The following is a 17,342-nucleotide window of genomic DNA, read 5'->3' on the forward strand; positions in this document are numbered from 1 at the left end:
CAAACTCGAGCTTGAATTTAATATTAAAATTTATTGTGTCCGAGTTTTATTTGAATTCGATTTATTAAAAACTCATTTAAATTCGAAAATGAATTCGTTAAAATCTCGAATTTAAACTCAATAATACAAAATTATATTATCGAGCTCGAGTTCGATTTGAAAAACTTAAACCTTTTTTTAGCATATTTTTATGCTTATGAGTTATTAGTTACTAATAATAAAAGTAATATGAAAAATGAAGAGTTTACCTTATATTATAAGAAATTAAAAAAAGTCAACCACAAGAATATAAAAGTAAATAATTCCATTAAATAGTACAAAATAACTAAATTTAAAATTACTTTCGACATAAGTTTCTCTCTGTGATCCCTTTGTAGCTCAATGCTCTCGCCTTTTCCTCTTCCTTAAACCTAACTTCTTCTTTTTCCTTCTCCATGGAAGACGATCTGCGTCAATTGACTATCGATGAAGAAGAAGATGTTGTTGTCCTTATTAAGAGCTTCAGAGATATTCCAATCGTCACTTATGATTTCTGTATGGTGGGGATGTTTCTCATTTACAATCCAATCAATTTTCAGAATATGCAGACCTCTTTGGCAGATTTATGGTATCTTTTAGAGGGGTTATCTATTATGGAATTAGAGGTAAAAAGATATCTGTTTCAGTTTTTTAATAATGTTGATTTTGAAAATATAGGGAATAAGGGTCCTTGGTTGTACAAGCGATTCCTACTTGTTTGGAATGAGATACAAGGTAATGAAAATCCTCTTCATATCCCTCTAACTCATTCTGATTTTTGAGTTTTGATTAAAGATCTCCCTTCTGGTTATTATAATGAGATATTGGCTAAATTGGTTGGAGATTTTGTTAGCCACTATAAAGAGTATGATATGAAAAATGCTTCAGCTATGTCGCCGGGCCCTATGAGAGTTAAAATTTGTTTGGACATTCGGCAACCTTTGAAATGGCGGAAGAAGTTTGTTGGAGATGATGATATTGTGTTTACTGTGAAGTTTCAATATGAAAAGCTGACTATTTTTTGCTATCTATGTGGGAAACTGGGTCATGTGGAGGCTTTTTGTGACTTGCGGCTGAGGTTGAAAAAAGAAGATATCAAGTTTGGTTGGGGTGATTTTCTTAGAGCACCTGTTCGTCGAAACCAGAGACCGACAAGCCTGTGGTTGCGTGAATCCGGCAATTCTGCTCCGCCGGGATTTGTGGCAAGATTTGCATCAATTAGCAATTTTGAAAACATTAATTTGGCAACACATAATAGGCAATTCTCCTTATTTGGCAAAAGTCAATCCATTGTAAATAAGGAGACTGAGGACCATATTATGGACATGGACAAGAATTCTATGAGCCAAGGCAGTTCTGATAAGCTTGATGAGGAGATTGCAGCCCGAATAAATGATGATGCTATAAAAAGGCAAAAAAATACTAAACATAATGTTGTTACAGGTTTTCCTTCCTCTCAATAGGATGCCTCTAACAACACCCCTGTGAATGTTAATTTGACAGGCAACAGTGAAGTGGCTCATCCCGTTAAAGGTCGGGATAGCCGAAAGCAATGATCGTCATGTGTTGGAATTGCCGATGACCCGACAGTCCTCGGACAGTTAATGCATTGAAGGATTTGGTTACTAGTTACAAGCCGGACATTTTATTTTTTATGGAAACAAAAGCTCTTAGTTCTCGTATGAAATTTTTTCGTAGTTTTTTACATTTTGATGGTTGCTTCTCAGTCAATAGACAAGGATTGAGAGGAGGCCTTTCGTTAATGTGGAAGAGTCATGTGTCTGTTTCTATGGTTGGCTTTTCTTCAAATTTTATTGATTCGGTTGTTTCGGAAGGTAATATTCAATGGAGGTTTACTAGGTATTATGGGTTTCTGAAATCGTAATGACGACGTCAGTCTTGGAACCTTATTCAAGCTTTATCTCATAGAAACTCTCTTCTGTGGTTTTGTTCAGGAGATTTTAATGATTTATGCTTGAGAGATGAGAAAGAATGAGGAACATCTTTGCCAAATTATCTTATGCACGGGTTTGATTTTGAATGATTGTAAATTTTTTTTAGACTCTAGAACTGATATTTCTGTTAGATGGGTTCGTCGTAATGCTATTCTAGTTGCTCATACTTTGGCTAGAGAATCTATTAGGTATAATTGTCTCTCTGTTTGGGATGATATCGATTTTTTTTTATAAAATTTTATTAATACAATCAATAGTTTTGCTTTAAAAAAAAATTAAATTTAAAAATAAGCTAAATTATTAATTATTTAATTATTAACATTTATTGTTTACTTTTATTTAAATTATTATATGTAACCCAAAAGATTAATACATGTAATATAAATACGAAGTATTACATATGGAATACATATACTAATATCAATAGGGATGAAATCGGAAAATTATTCTTGAGGAGGCCAACAAAACAAAGCTTATTAAATGATAAAGGCTAATCTATTCATTTGTAACCTCAATCACCGTGGTCATGCTTAGTATATAGTCACTATTACTATATTAAATAAATAAAATGAAGAAAGAAAAAAAAAAAAAAAAAGAAGAAGAGGGATTTCTTTGGGTTTACTTTTCTCAAACATAACCCTACTAATAATAAGGATACATTAAGTTTACTGGCTTTATAATTAAAATCAAATTATGATCATCATTGATAAAAGCCTTAATTAATTATGCATCAACTGACTGACTTTGGTGGTTGTTGGAATCTCACCATGTTGCATCATCAATCAAAAGTTGTCACTACTTAATGCCCATTCTAAGGAAAAAAAAATAATAATTAAAATAAATACCATTATAATTAATTTGCACCAGCTTTAAACATAATGATTAGGTGAGTTTTAACGACCTCGTTTTCCTATGATTTTCATTCATAAAGTTGAATAATGTAAGACCATATTTAATTCACTATTTAATGTTTTATAAACGATCTCTACGTCAAGACTTTACCTCAACTTAATTAGAATCTAAGCTATTAATTAATTTTTACCCAATTAACCTAATATATGGTTAGATCATCCTATAAATGAGACAAATTTCATGTGTAAAATTACTGTTGCGAAACTAAAAAAATTGGCAAATAGTTTGGTTTTATACTCAGTTAACAAAAAGAAATAGAAAGCTAATAAAAACTAGGAAGATCTACAATTTAATCTCTGAGTATTGCCATTATTAACAAGTCAGTCTCTGTATTTTTAAAAATCTATTAAAACGTCTTTATATTTTCTCTCCATCAACGAAATAGTCATTCCGCCTATTTTTACCGTTAAAAAGATAGTAAAATACCAAATTACTCCTCCTCCTCCTTTAAATAAGGACGTTTTAATAGGTCGTCTTCTTCTTCTTCTTCAAATAAGGACGTTTTAATAGGTCTTCTTTTTCTTCTTCTTCTTTAAATAAGGACGTTATAATAGGTTTCTAAAAATATAGGGTCTGACTTGTTAATAATGGTAATATCCAGAGACTAAATTGTAAATTTTTCTAAAAACTAATAGATACAATAAACGGTTTTAACAAATTAACTTCTAGAAGAATCCAGAAATACATAATGCCAGCTCATCTTGCTTTAATAGCTTCATCAACTCCATGGACTTTTTCTCATCTTCTTTTCTATTGGTTAAGACCTCCTCCCCTTTCGCAAGTTGGAGAATTTATATCAACCATTCCCAGCTTGGTAATGAGGAACCGAAATTAAGAGACAAGAAGAGCTTTGGTGTATATATCAGCTAATTGAGTTTTGAAAGAGACTGGTAGTCAATTTACCAAACTATTTTGAACTTTTTTTTTTGAATTAGGTAAAAATCAAGCTCAATATGCTTGGTTTTCTTGTAAAATGTTAGATTGGCTGCTATATGTAATGTTGATTGGTTATTGCAGTAAATTGTAGTAACTAATGAGTGACATGAAGATCTTGTAACAAATAAACCAACCATTGAATTTCACATGTAACTGCAGATAAGGCTATGTATTCTACCTTAGAAGAGGACTTAGAAATAGTGCTTTATTTCTTCGATTTCCAACAAATGAGAGATTCTCTAATATACACTCTAAAATCAGTGACAGACCTTCGAGTGTCTGAGCAATCAACCCAATTAGAATCACTGAAGGCTTTTAATTGTAGTGTGGACTAAAAAGAGAAGAAAATTCCCTTACAAGAAGCACTCTTTATATATATGAGGACTCTATGCATGGCCTGAAGATGAACAGTTGTTGGTTTTGAGAGAAACCGACTCAATTGTTGAATAGAAAAAAGTGATATCCGGTCTAGTAATGGTGAGATAAAATAATTTTTTCACCAACCTTCTATACACAGTAGGGTCTTCTAAAGGATCACCATCATCAAGGCTTAATTTTAAGTGTGAATCCATTGGAGTGCTAGCAGGCTTACATGCTAAATAACCAGTGTCTTTTAATATTTCAAGATTATATTTTCTTTTACAAATTATAATCCCTTGCTTGCTTCTAGTAATGTCTAAGCCAAAAAAGTACTTTAGAATTCCTAGGTCTTTAATTTTAAAGGAACTGCTTAATCTTGATTATTTCATTAATTTCATTACCAGCCAATATGACATCATCTACATATACAAGGATGGCAATAAAGGAGTCATCGTGCTTGTGAATAAACAATAAATAATTTAATTTTTAATTGGGTGAAACCACAGCCAAGAAGAGCCTTGGAGAGCTTTGAACACCATTGTCTGCTAGCTTGCTTGAGTCCATATAAAGACTTTTGTAACTTGCAGACTTGGCTAGGAAAAGTGGCAGAAATACTAAGGGGAAGAGCCATGTAAACTTCTTCCTCTAAATCACCATATAAAAATGCATTATTGACATCTAATTGATGGAGGTGCCAGCCTTTAATTGCTGTTATACCCTCTGTTTGTATGTATCCCTTCGCCACAAGTTTGGCTTTATACCTTTCAATACTACCATCAAACTTGTATTTTACTTTGAACACCCATTTGCATCCAATTGAAACTTTCTCAGCTGGTGTGATTCTGTTCAAGAGCAATTAAATCAATTTTCATGGCTTGTCTGTAATTCTCATCTTTACAGCCTGTGCATGGGTCTTTAGTTTAGAAATGGCAGTAATAGACATTACAAAATGATCATAAGAAGAAAGGCTATAATTAGAGAGGAAAGAACAAATAGGATATTTGAGATTTGCTTGTGTGAAATTGCAAATGTGATCTTGAAGATAAGTAGGGGGATGCCTTGATCTGAAGGATTGTCTAGAGATATTAGAAGAGGGATCAGTAGGTAGTGGAGGTTCATAAAAATCATGGAGAGAATGATCTGTTTGGAAATTTTCATTTAGTTGGCAAATAGGATTAAAAGGTGGTTGTTGAACGAAAGGGAAGACAGAGGCATGGAAGTTTACATCTCTAGATACAAAAACTTCTCTGGTTTTTAAATCCATAAGAAGACAACCTTTCACACCTGATTGGTATCCTAGAAATACATATTTTCTGGCTCTTGGGTCTAACTTGGTTCTGTGTACTGTTAAGGTGGAGGCAAAAGCAAGACTGCCAAACACCTTAAGAGAAGTGTAATCTGGGATGGTGTTGTAGAGAACTTGGTGAGGAGACTTTTCTTTAGTAAAGGTGTAGGGAGTCTATTGATGATAAAAACTGAGTGAATGATTGCATAAGACCAAAAAATTTTAGGTAAGTGAGACTGAAAAATTAAGGATCTTGCAACATTCAATATGTGTTGGTATTTCCTCTCTACAAAACCATTTTGCTAAGGTGTCTCTACACGGCTAGTCTGGTGCAAAATCCCTTTGGATGAATAAAATGCTTCCATGAAAAACTTAGAGCCATTATCTGTCCTTATGATGCATACTTTTGAGTTGAATTGAGTCTCAACTGAAGCACAGAAAAATTGTAAAGCAAGTCTGGTTTCAGATTTATTCTTTATTAAGAACAACCAAGTGCGTCTAGAAAAGTCATCCACAATGGTAAGAAAGTATCTATAGCCATTAATGGAAGATATACTACACGGATCCCAAATATCAGCATGAATAAGTTGAAAAAAATAGTACTGCATGAACTACTATTTGGAAATGTTAGTTTCTTCTGTTTGGAGAAATGAAATATATCACAGACATGAGTTATGGGAGTACAGGGAAAAAAAGAACTGATTTTATTTATTGCTAACATTCTGGACTAAGAAGGATGCCCAACCCTTAGATGCAACAGAGTAGAATTAGATGCAACAACACATACAGAAGCAGTGGATGAAGAAGCACATAAAGATGGACTGGTGAGGAAGTATAATCCTTCCTTTATCTCAGCTGAACCAATCATCTTGCAAGAGTTCTGTTCCTGAATGTAACAAAAGGTTGACTTGAACAATAGGGTGCAATTCATAGAGGAAATGAGTTTGGTGATAGAGATCAAATTGAAAGTGAATGCTGGAATATAGAAAACATTTGTTAAGATAAAATCTCTATTAAATTGGATAGTGTAGCAATATTAGATAAAACCTTGTCACCATTAGGTAATCTTACTGAAACATACTAAATGTTACTGTAGCTTGGAAATAAGGACAGGGAGAAAGAGATGTGGTCTGTGGCTCCCGTATCCAAAATTCATAGGGTATGATTTGCATGATTGATTAAAGGAAGGTGATTACCTATACTGGCACAGTTTGTAAAAGATTGAACAGGAGGATCTGTTACAGAGATCTAACTGGCTTCACTTGAAGAGGCCCCAAGGTTTTGATCTTGAATTAAACTTAGCAACTTTTGATATTGATCTGTTGTGAAATTTATCATACAGCTTCCATTCATATTCATATTCGACATATCAAGCTGTAAAGCTGAATCAACTTAATTAGCTGTTGCAAGATTCACAGTGCTTGATGAATTGGAATTCATGAACTTGAATCCTGGTGGAAATCTATGCTTTCTGTAACAAGTCTCAATGGTGTGTCTTTGTTTACCACAATAAGTGCAGATCTTCATAGGTACAGTGAATTAGCCTCTTCCTTCATATGAATTAGGAATAAAATAACCTCTGCCATCCGTATTACCTTTATTTATGACAGTTTTGTTCAAGAAAACCTTTGAATCAACATTATTTCCATAGATCTGTCTTTCTTGTTGAACAGCCAGAGAAAAAACTTTATTTATGGAAGGCAATGGCTCCATTAACATGATTTGTGATTTCACAGTTGCAAATTGATCATTAAGACCTTTCAGAAATCTAATCACATAATCATCTTTCATATAGATTTTGATAGTATCCAAAGCACCACATGAACAGGGAATATTATAGGAACATGAAGGAATTGGCCTAAAATTATTTAGTTCATCCCAAAGAATTTTAAGCTGAGTAAAATAATCTCACTGAAAGCTCACATTGCTGAAGGCAAAGATCTCTTCCTGTAAATCAGAGATGCGAATGATATTTCCTTATGAGAATCATTCTTTAAGATCATTCCATACATCTACAGCCTTGTCGAGCCACAAGATACTTTGTTCTATGGGTGGTGAGAATGACTTTGTTATCCAAGAAACAACTATTGTATTGCACCTCTCCCACATTGAATACATCAGATCTGTCTTGGCAGGTGTTGTGAGAGTACCGTCTATGAACTTCAGTTTATTCTTTGAAGCCAATCCCATTTTCATTGCTCTTGCCCATGAATGATAGTTGGGTCCATTGAGTGCTAGCGAAAACCAACATCAAAGCAGTATTCTTATGGGGATGTAGGTAATAGTGATTGGAAGGGTTTTGTAGATGATCATTTTGTGTTGTGGTCATTGAAGACATCAGAAAGAAAAATCAAGAAAATGAAGAACAAAGGAAGAAAGTAGAAAAAGGGAAATGAATATATTTAGAATGCTCCGATACCATGTTGTGAAACTGAAAGACTTAGCAAAGGAACTTGTATCTTATTCATGCCTTTGGTTTGTTTTTATACCAGTTTACAAGAAGAAACAGAAAGCTAGTAAAAGCTAACAGAAGCAATAAACGGTTTTAACAAACTAACTTGTAGAAGAATATATAAATACATAATGCCAGCTCATCTTGCTTTAGTAGCTTCATCAGCTCCATCGACTTCTTCTGCATCTTCTTTTCTATTGGTTAAGAATTAATTTTACTATGATTTTTACATTATAAATTTTATACAGAAAAACTTGTATAAAATGATAATTTTATACTTTTTAAATGAAATAATGTTTCGTATGTGATAATTGAACTAAACAAAATTGGTGTTGAGTTGGCTAATAATCCATGCTCAGTGATACTAAAGTTGTTAGAGCTGAGCTCTGGATTTCAATAAGTTTATATCTTTTACTGTATAATAAGTTATTAATTGATATTGTGAATATCCTAAATTAAATCAAATAATTTAATCATAAATCCCCAGACAGAAAATGTATATATATATACACACGTATTACATAACTACTCTCCAAAAGTAGAGTAGGAAAAAACAATTCTACAACATATCACACCGGAGTGTTTATATTTCATATTACCTTTTTACACAGGGGCGGAGGGAAGGTACGGCAAGGGGCACATGCCGTACCGGCGACGGGAAAATGTTTTGAAGGGGATGAAGGTGCCGTAGCGGCGCAGCCGGTGGTGCCGCAGCCGGTGCCCTACCAAAGAGAAGCTCCTGACTCCGCCACTATTTACACAATGTAAACAAAATAAACAAATATGGAAAAACCTTCACATCTCCAACAGATCATCAAATGCATGATTGGAGCAAAACCACAATAAGAATCCAATTTATAAATATCTTTTGTCTTGATATTGTATTTGATTTTATCTCCGGAACTATTGTTGTTTTTACAACTTCAGATACATCAGCTTGCATTTCTCCCTCATAAAAATTAAAAGTTAATACATAACAAAGCCAATCATAAATTATATCATTCTTATAGTCATCAAACTCACAAAACTCTATTAATGGATAAAAATCCAAAATTCATATTGACTTTTATAACACATCGTTTACATGAATTGGTATTTTTAATTCAAATGTTTAAAATTTGAATAAATTGGCCCATAATAAAATATAATTTTAGCTAATTTTTAAAAATTAAAATATAAAAATTCAAATGTAATATTTTATTATTTTTTAAATATAAATTAATTTTATATCTAAAAATAATATTAACTCATACTTAATTATAATTAAATGATATATTTAATTCTAAAAATAATAATAATCTAACCGTTAAATATATACGCGACAGTTTATCATTTAATTCTAAAAATAATAATAATCTAACCGTTAAATATATACGCGACAGTTTCAACCGTAGATAGATTTTATTTTGCATTAATAATTATGAAGATTTTGTAATTTTAATTATTTTGTGTGCTATTATTTTAAATTAAATAACATGCCTAATATAAAATATTCATAATTCTTACTATAAAGTAAAATTCATCATTGTTGGAAATGTGAACTATATATTTAATAATTAAATTACATATCTTTAATTTTAATTTTAAAAAGAAAAATTACTAGAGTTTCTTAATTTTAATAAAATTAATTAGTTGACCCTTATAATTCTTAGAACTGATTAAAATGTCCTTCATTATTTTAAAATGTAATTATTTAGTCCGTCAAAAAGAAAACTTATCATTTAGAAAGAGAAAATAATTATAAATTTCAAAAACAACCTAAGGACAAGTCTATTTTGATTTGGCTTAGTTTGGTCCGCGAGTTTGCTGTTCATAAGCTTGAAAATGAGCCGATCTGACAAATCTAAACGAGCTGAATACTACTAAATTCAAATTCGATTTATTTATTAAATGAGCCTAAAAGTGAGCTTGAATTCAGCTCGTTTAGAAAACAAATCGAACTGAGTGTCTCGAATAGCTCACAAATAGTTTGGTTTGTTTACACTTCTAACTAAAATTATACCAAATACAAATGTTGGGTTAATTTATTCAAAATTTAAATATTTAAATTAAAATATAAAATAATATAAATATTGTGCGTTTTTTAGTTAATTGGCCTTGCAGTGGCGGTTTAACCGTAACATTCAGCTGTCTGTTTGGAATTTCGTTCCACGTCAACAGATTACGATAAATTATATAATCGGATTACGATAAATTAGAATTATATATAATAATTAGCACGAAACTACTAAATAACTTGAACTTGGATTAATCATTTTAAATAAAATGAAAAATGAGTCCAAAGTATAACCACGGATACTATTTTTTCACCTTCTTTCTCCACAATTTTTACTTGACTATATTCTTGTTATCCTCTTGCAACATTAACCTAAACGAACACCATAAAAAATATATTTATATGACAACCATAAGAGACATTAATCTTGTTTTTTGGCAAAAGGAAGAAATCAAATAATAAAATGAGCATGAAAAATAAAATCAGTAACAGTTTATGGAATCTAAAAAACATGTGAAAGAGCAATGTTTTGCAGCAAAAACTTGGCATCTAAGCTAAACAACCCGCATGGGTAGAAATGAATGAGACACCAAATCCCAATTCTTCCAATTCTAATATATCTCTCAAGCCAAAAGGTGAGCTTCAAGTGGATTCAGAAATTCAAGACAGTGATGGTGACACACGTGCTTAGTAACTTGTCTCTTCTTTAGATAGTTTAAATGATTTGTAGCTTGATGCCCCATTATTTTCTTAAGCTGATCTGTTAGAATTTCTTTTTCATTTTGACATTTTAGTTTATTTATAACCTTTGTTCCATATGATGGTTACTGGCTTCTTGGATTTCAATAATATCTTGTATTGATAACTTGTATGTCTGTTTCCAGGAAATACGCTTACCTTTCTGGTTGGTTCAAAGGAAGCATTTGAGGTGTCTTGGCGATGAAAATAGATTTCCTGCTTGTTCTTTTCTTTTTCTTTTTTTTTTTTTTTAGTATTTGTTTAATGGAAGAAGAATTTTGTTAATAGAATTGTCAGTAAAAGAATATATATATGCTCTCTGTCCATCCACTGATTTTTAGACCATTAACTTTGTACAAGGTTTTCCGAGACAAGATTTTGTCAATGGCAGATGTCGATCCTGGTGGTGAAGAAGCTGCTGTTACATTTGATGGTGTTGTTATCCTAACACCAAGGTAGAAACAATGGAAGATGCATGTGCACACACACCCTAAGATGGCTACTTGGAAAACAAGCATAAGACATACACGTGCCTTTTGAATTTTGTTGCATTTTGCATGTGTGCCTTTTGATGTTACTTTCTAATTGTTGTATGACGTAAAAAATATTTTCCATATGTAGGGGTTGGTACAATGTCGAACTTCATTTGTCATTCTTGCGGCTCCAAGGACAGGCCAGTGACTTCAAAATTCAGTACAGTAGCGTTGTTCGCCTCTTTTTGCTTCCAAAAGTTATTTTTCTTCCATCCGTTGCAGCACTATTATTATTATTGCTGTTATTGTTGACTGCTTTCAATGACATCCATCCATTCTCGATTTTGGTCATTCATGTTGTGATTCTTTTGAATGCTGCTGAGTCATTTGCAAAGGTTCTTGGACAACCTATTCGCAATGAAAATCTCATATGCTTCTTTTTTTTTTTTTTTTTTTTTTTTTTTCCTTACAGTCTAATCAGCCACATACTTTTGTAATTGTTACTCTTGACGCTCCTATCCGTTAAGGGGCAAACTTTGTATCCACACATTGTATTGGAGGTATCATTTCATTTGTTTTAGTTTTGTATAATTGTTTTTGTTTGATCACTTATTATGCACTCTTCCATTTTGTATAGTTGTGGTTCAAAGCACTTTTGTCAACGAATGAAGACATTTTGAACACAAAGTACAAAGACAAATTAGAACCATCTTATAAGGTAATAATCGCCTATTTATGTTTCCTTGTGGTCTAGACAGCTGCAAATAGATTCTATATTTAAACCTAAAAGAGTGGTTTGCAAATTTGTTCACAAAATTGAAGTGCCTTCCTGTGATGGATTGTTCATCAAATAGGGACTCATTCATGATGTTTTCATAACAATATTACAGGGCTTGTCTGGTGCTAAAGTAACTAAACCAGGAAAATTTCGTAGCTGTCAAGATGGTTATGCACTGAAGTCATAACTGAATTAAAGATGAAGATGGCCTCTTATATCCACTTGAGAAAAGCTTCTTCTTCTTACCCAAACATCCAACTCTTATTCTTCATGAGGTCCTGTTTTTTATTTAAGTTGTGCACATATAATGCATCTCTTTTGGCGCTTCAACATCGTAAAGGTTATTTGTTTTATTTTGACTTGTGCCTAATATTTCTCCTTTAACTCATATATGCAAGATTGTTTATGTTGAATTTGAGAGGCATGCAGCTGGCGGGTCAAATATGCATTACTTTCCTCTTCTCATAAGACTCAAAAGTGAGCAAGAACATCTAGAGAAATGATTATCACAATCTTTTTCACTTCATCAGGCGTGTCACTTTCTTGTGTATGTGCATAGCATGGTTGTGCTTTCATTATTATATAGGTTTACCTTTCATTTATCAATACAGTGGGAAGGGTCTGAAGATTATGAACCTGGGTGATATGCAAACCACAAATGGAGCGGCTATTGTTCTCCACAATGAAGATGATGATGCTGTTGACCCACATTTTCATTTTTTTTTGTTTTTGTTTTTCTGCATGATTTGAAAAAAAAAAAAAAAATTCTCGTGTAGCGTGTTTGAGAGTTAGCTTCTTTTAGATGCTGATGGTGTGAATCTAGCACTTAGCAGGATGAAGATTTTATTGCTGACAAGGATGAGGGAGGCTCTCCTACTGATGATTCTGGGGAGGAAGAATCTGATGCTAGTGAAAGTGGACATGAGAAGAAGGCAAGCTATTTTTTTATTAATTTTCTTTTTGAACTTTTATTTAAAAGAACTTGTTACATGATGATCTGTTACACGATAACTTAACATCTAATGAATTGCTAATTTTGGAAGCCTATGGAAAAGGAATCTATAAAAGAGCCTTCATCTTCCAAGGGAGCATCTAAGAAGAGATCCAAAGATGGAAATGAGGATGTTTCTAACAAGAAAAAACAGAAGAAGTAGGAGGATCCTAATGCACCAAGGAAGGCAATGTCTGTTTTCCTGTTCTTCTCGTAAATGGAAAGGGAGGTGGGCGTCTAACTCTTCTTTTGTACCAAATGCAGAAATATAACTTTATGCTGCTTTCTTGAATATGCTGCTAATCTGATTAGCTTGAATGGTAACAGAATGTGAGGTGAAGCAATCCTGGAATTGCTTTTGGGGAGGTTGGAAAAGTTCTTGGAGACAGGTGGAAACAATTGTCAGGTAACATTTTTTGGCTTCACATTTCTCTTCTATCCTTTTTATCTTATTTACTAATCTTATCTTATTATTACTGAGGCGTGCGGAAGAGAAAGAACCATTTGAAGCAAGGGCTTGAGCAGACAAGGAACGTTATAACGATGAAATTAGTGGGTACAGGAACCCTCAGTCGGTGAATGGGAATGAATCTGATAGTGCATAGATAGTAATACTATTTTGTGAATTTTGGGAATTGGTCCTGGTCTTCTCTGTTTAGACCCATTAGTGCTGGTTGAGTTTCTGAATTTTTTGCATGTTTCTTATTCTATATGTATCTGTTTATTAATGGTATGGTAGGTTAGGTTTCTTTTTCTTTTTATTCTGGATCCCTTTGTTTTCCCCTATTCCTAGCAGATGAATGAGCATTTGAGAATGGGGCTACTCTGCTGCTGTGAGTTTGAATTAGGAAGTGTTCTTTTGAAAAGAAATCCTATCTTGCTTTTTTTTTATTATTATAATTTTAAAATTCAAATAATACTAAGTGAATCATGAATTTGATTTAGAAGCCCTATCCTTTAATAAAAAAAAAAAATTCATTACATCTTCTTTTTGTCAATGATGAGAGATACAAAACCATTTATTATATTTCAAAAGAAACAGAACAAAAAATAATACATACAAAATAATTTTTACTTTTCCATCTAAATTTATTTTCCTAGGTACCAGACTCCATTTTTATACATGCATGTACTCTCATCATTTGATCAGGGTAGCTAGAGACTTAATCTAAATAAATATTTTTTAAACAAAAAAGAAAAGATTAGCTAGAGACTAATCTAACATTTTTTGCCTCTGACGCATTCCAATGCCCCTGCATAGCGTGTCATCCTAGCAGCAAACTCTCCAGGATTGGCTTGGATCATATATTCATGGCTTGGCCTCGCCTTCATGTTTTGTTGCCCTGATTGAGTAAAGAAAGCTCCATTCATAAATAGATCACCTTCTGATCTCCATACCCAGTTCCTCCATTCTGATTCTGGGGCATAATCCCTCTTGGTCACCTACATATATAAATATCCAATTCATACAATGTTACATATATAGATTGATACATCAACACAACTCTTTTTACATATATATATATGCTTGACCACTCTCTTTTCACTCTTTATTTTTGCAGAGTTTTGTCCTTATGCCGGTCACTAGCCTCCCCTGTCCCTTCCCGGCAAGGAAAGCTCTCCTCCTCCTCATCCAATTTGTGGGTTGTCTCTCCTCTCTAAATGATTAGAGATTATATATTTATATCCTTTTTATTATGGGGAGATCTGAGTTGTCTCGTGGTTTTCTTTGGCAATGAGAAGGTGCAATTTTTTGCTGTGGCTATCCCATGGTCACCATCAAGTTGACCTTAAACACAAGATGGTAGTAGGGGCTTTGGTCACAATCCTCTCGAAGCGGTGAGCAATGGTGCTTTTACTCTAGCTAACTCGATCATCTCACTGCTTGGCCCAAGTCTTCTATGGCTGCAATGGTGCTTTCATTTGTGCCGGTTGTGGCATACTGGTGACTGCTCTATTAGGCTCTAGGGATGATGGAGTGGCTAATGTTGACCTGGTGGCTGAAATTTTCTCAACTTGAATCCAACTGTTTTCTTTTTAGTGGGTTATCGCTTGTTTGTTTTTCTCTTGTGCTTCAGTTTGGTATATTATGGCCTTAAGGCTACAGTAGTTTGGAGTTTTTCAGTGCAACCACCTTATTTGCTTTCTTCCGGTGGTCGGTGTTCAGTGAAGGATGGCAAGCGACACTGGAATTGTTTATTTTTCTTTGTGAGCTTTTTCTGTGTATTGTTCATTTGTATGGGCTTGTGACAATTTTTATCAGTTAATGAATTTCACAGTAGAAAAGAAAAACAATTAAAAAAGAAATGGATTTAGTTTATATATAGTTACCGATTTTAGATGAATGTCGTCTGGGGCAAGAAACCGATTTCCCTGGCTAATAATGGTGGGATGCTTACTTCCTCCAATGGCATACATTTTCCAGTAGGTATAGTCATTGTTCACCACATGGAAGAAACCCCATCTGCATCTCGGCATTCTCTGCAGTAATCCTTGCCCAAAACGGTTGAATGCAACTGTTACTTGCATAAATTGATCTCCTGCGAAGCTGTCGCTTGCACCCAACAACATCACCTGTATATCATAAATAACTTCATTTTTTCCTCAACTTATTGGGTGCTTACTTAGACCTAATTCATCATCGACTCAAGTTACAAATTCAGAATTTGATCTATTTTATATGTGGGTATGGTTATAATCATTTGTATTTTGGATACGTGATGAATCGAATGATAATGACATAAAATGAAGATGCTTACATCGTTGTGGCGGGTGAAAAGGCAATTTGAAATGGTAACTGCAGTGGATCCCTGAACTGCATCGATGAGACCATCTCCGCACTTAGACATAGAAACGTGATCAATCCAAACATTTGAGGATCCAAAGATGGTAATGCCATCCCCATCACTCTGAGTCCTGAGTCCATAATGGTCAGGCGAATCCCTAATCATACCACCGCCCTTAGCACAAATGTGGTGGATACGGATTCCATGGATAATCACATTACTCACAAATTGTATGGTAATCCCAGCACCATAAGCAATGTGCACTTTATGTCCTCTCCCATCAATTGTCTTATTGCTATTCATAATAAGCTCTTGCGACAACTTAATGTTCATATCTTTAGCAAACGTGATCCACAACGGTTCCTTTTGGATCACTCCATACCTCAAAGTCCCTGGCTTGGGCTCCAAAAGATCGTCATCATTGTTATCGGTGACCACATAGATTTTTCCAGCCATTCCTCCGTTGGTTCTCCGGCCAAATCCAAGCGCACATCTTCCAAGACTTTTACGTCTTGATTCCCAGTCGGGTCTGCACCTCCAACACGCATCTATTGGATTGGTCGTGTGACATGGACCTGTGTACCGTTTCTTTCGCAAGCTCCTCCTGGAGCTGTTTGTTGTTGTATTAACAGAGCCTGAAACATTCTTGTTTTCTTCTTTAACATCATCATCACCGTCGTCGTCATCATCGTGAGTCGCTGTTCCATTATTTCCTTTGTCCCTGCATGCATGCACCCATCATAAGTTCAATACACAAACCTTTCTCGAATCCAATCGAATCGTTTCTAAACCTGTGAGATCTTAAATAAAACAAAAGAAATTAAGAGAATAATAAAGATATTGGATGAGTTACTGGTTAATTTGAACGTCGAATTCGTCTGTGACTACTAAAGGGTCAGGTACGTAGGACTCCATCATACTTTTCTTAGCTTCCTCCTTTCGTTTCTTCCACACCCCATCTTCATCGTAACCACTGTTTGCTTCTAGTAATGGAATAATGGCAGCAAAACAAAACACAAAGATCAAAACTAACTTAGCAGCCATCGCCATGTTTCTTTTCACTAGGCAATCTTTCTGTGATTTGATTATATATCTCTTAGCTATCAAAACCAAAAGAAAACCTATATATTGCTTTCTTTTTTCTTTTTTCTTTTTTTTTTATTCTTCTTCTTTCCTTATTTGATTCTCTTTATTTATGAACAAAAAAGGGTATGTAATAGATGAAAGGTCTAGCTAGGGTTGAACCATGATTTGGTGAAAATGAAGAAGTGGGTTCAAACCACTTTAGACCAAAAGGATATGGAGATAGATAAAATAAAACTAGTATATGAGAGAAGATAGAGAAGGGCCCTGGTGCTTTATAGCAAAGGAACAAAATTAAAATTATGCGTAGAGAGTGGAGAACCATGTAATTATTGCAAAGTAATTTATGGTGTAAACACAAAGCTAGCAATTTTCCTTCTTTCTTAATACTCAATTAACCTCAGATTTTTTAGGAACAACATCCAATTATAAGCTTGAATTGCTCATATCCATGACAAATTATTTTGAATTTTCTTTTTTCTTTATGAGAAAAGGTGCAATTCATTTTTATAATATTAAAATTTTTAACCATTTGGTCAGTTTTACTACTTATATATTCTCTCCTCGTTATCAGTATTT

General features: G+C 33.6%; 2 pseudogenes; one reads left to right on the plus strand and one right to left on the minus strand.

The window, feature by feature from the left end:
* Positions 1-10,491: 10,491 nt before the first annotated feature.
* On the plus strand, positions 10,492-13,499 carry LOC110604818 (annotated as a pseudogene).
* A 613-nt stretch (positions 13,500-14,112) lies between these two features.
* On the minus strand, positions 14,113-16,799 carry LOC110605610 (annotated as a pseudogene).
* Positions 16,800-17,342: the final 543 nt, after the last annotated feature.

Source organism: Manihot esculenta, chromosome 17, assembly GCF_001659605.2.
Source record: "Manihot esculenta cultivar AM560-2 chromosome 17, M.esculenta_v8, whole genome shotgun sequence".
Lineage (NCBI taxonomy): Eukaryota > Viridiplantae > Streptophyta > Magnoliopsida > Malpighiales > Euphorbiaceae > Manihot > Manihot esculenta.